Source organism: Vidua macroura, chromosome Z (genome assembly GCF_024509145.1).
Source record: "Vidua macroura isolate BioBank_ID:100142 chromosome Z, ASM2450914v1, whole genome shotgun sequence".
NCBI classification, from domain to species: Eukaryota; Metazoa; Chordata; class Aves; order Passeriformes; family Viduidae; genus Vidua; species Vidua macroura.
Genome location: NC_071611.1, coordinates 74,215,981 through 74,218,280, shown reverse-complemented (window position 1 = coordinate 74,218,280; position 2,300 = coordinate 74,215,981). Strand labels below are relative to the sequence as shown.

Here is a 2,300-nt window from a genome sequence, read left to right as displayed (position 1 = left end):
TAGTCTGTGCTTGACTCAAAGTGAAAAGGTAAATAATAATTTCTTCTTAAATTCTTGTCACACAGATATTTCACCTAGAATATATTTGCAAGCACAAGACTGACACTATGAACAACCTTCAGCAGAAGCAGGGGGAGGCTTTTGAGAAAATGTCTGAACAGTTAAAAGCACAGGAACATTGCAGGCAGAAAGAAAAGCAATATCTTGAAGAGCAGTACTCAAATATCCTTGCAGAAGTTCATGCAAGAGCACAGGTATGGTGCTGGGAACTTCTAATTTTTTTTCTTGTACCATTTAATGGATTCTTTCAGTAGTTTAACACCCTTAGCAGTTTAAGGTCACTTGGGAATGTTAGTATATTTTTAAAGTAAAAAAACCCCAAACAGCAAACCAAGCCATCACTGTGCTGATATTAACATCATTTAAAATAAGGCCTGAGGGTGTATAGGACTTTTATTGTGAGTCCAGCTCCAAGCTGCCTTTGGAGGAAGTAATCCTGAAGTGGTCCTGGTCATCTCTTCTGCTTCCTCGATTGCTTCGCTGCAAGTTTCCTTCCTTTTCATTTGAAAAGCCCTTAGAGTTGGGATTTAGATGGCAGGGGCCCATGTGATCTGTAGAAGGAATAACAGAAGTACAAACAGTCATAGAAACAACAGCAGTATGAAACCAGCCCTACAGCCAATTTCTCTGAAATATTTTGTCTCCAAAGACTGGTGACAAGTCTGGAGTCTAAAGGGAATCCAGGAAGCCAACTGTTCTGATCAGTGTGGCCAGACTAGCACACACACCTTCTCTGAGTCATTGGCTAGGTCACAGCCATCTGCTGCTCCCAAAACAATCCCTGCTTTTGTCTTTACTGTAGAGGGAAGCTCAGGCAAAGCCCACCCACTGCCAGCTGCCCTCAAAGGCAAAAGGAATGCCCCAAGTGCTCCCTGCCTGCATCCAAGGGCCACAGTGGCTTCTGTAGGGAGTCCAAAATGTCTCTCCCAACACCAAATGAGGAGGAACGTGTGTTACAGGCCATGCTGAGGCACACACACTATAATACACTGCTCGACTGGACAAGGAATGCACAGGACGTACTCAGCAGCTTCAGGCACCTCCTCAGCAGCCTGACAGCCAGCCCTCTCCCACAGCTCCAGCCTGGCTCTGCAGGGGCTTCCCGTGGCACCTCCCTCCTTCTGAGGGGAAGCTCTGGGCTTCCCTTTCTCTTTGGGCCTGCAGCGCCATTCCTGCCTTCCTCAAACCTGCGCTCTGGTAGCCTCTCACCAGACCGCTCCCTGAAGACACAAAAATCTCTCCAGCACTGTTTACCAAGGGCCAGCTAAGAGACAATGCCACCCAGACAGACAGTGTCCAGAGAAACAGTGCCCAGAAGGAGCCCAGAGGAGTCCAAAACAACACACAAACTCTCTTTTCACACTCTGTGCCTCTTGACTCTCTCTGGTTCTTATCTTTTCTCGCCCAGGCTGCATGATGGCAATTTACTGCTTCATCTCAAGCAGCCTGTTCTCCTGCTCCTTCTGTACCTCTGCCAGGAAATTTTCCCCTTGTGCCAGCAGCTGCTGTGCCTCCAGACGCTGCCCTTCTGACTCCTGGTGAGAGACACTTCCACATGAAGTGCCAGCCAAGCTCCCCAAATAATCAGTGGAAGCTTCATGCCTCACACCACCCCCCACCTGAAAAGTGCACGTCAGTAGTGACTTTGTGCCCTCCAGCAATGCTGTCCCAAGCAGAAATTCAAAAGCAGGATCAGCAGGTGCGAGGAAAAGGAGATGCCACCTTCCTTTCCTGCTCTGATGGCTGCCTGTTTCCTGGCCCCTCTCCCCTCAGGATTTCTACCTGTTCTCACAGGTTCAGTTCTCCAAGTGCTCAAGTGGTCCTTGTCATCTCCTTTGCTTCCTGCATGACTTGGCTGCAGGGATGACAGCGATCAGGCTGTCAGAAGAGGCTTAAGAGAGGCTCCGCTGACTGGAGAAATGGATGCTGCCCAAAGGGGAAAAGGAACAAACCAAATCAAATTAAAAGAGAGAAAGGAAAAAGGAACCATTCTTTTCCAAACTGACTTCCTAACAGGGTCAAGCTGGATTCCTCTAGCCCCCAGAAATACACAAACATAGGCGGCCTGAGGTCACCATCAGCACATGAGCCTTCATGTCCAGGATGCTGCTAGCACAGGCAAACATGGCCCAGAACTGCACTAGTCCGTTCCTCAAGGTGTCATCACTTGCTGGCATTTTTGTCCTGACAGCACTGTGGGATTGCTGCTTGCTGTCCAAAGGTTTTGTTCCTTTCAGGAA

At 48.5% G+C, this 2,300-nt stretch overlaps 1 long non-coding RNA gene across 1 annotated transcript; it reads right to left on the bottom strand.

Annotated features, from left to right (window-relative positions):
* Positions 1–435: 435 nt before the first annotated feature.
* Positions 436–2,011, bottom strand: LOC128822110 (uncharacterized). Its single transcript, XR_008441357.1, has 2 exons — positions 1,843–2,011; positions 436–611 (listed from the first exon to the last, which is right to left on the bottom strand). It is a non-coding gene; the product is annotated as an uncharacterized LOC128822110 (long non-coding RNA).
* Positions 2,012–2,300: the final 289 nt, after the last annotated feature.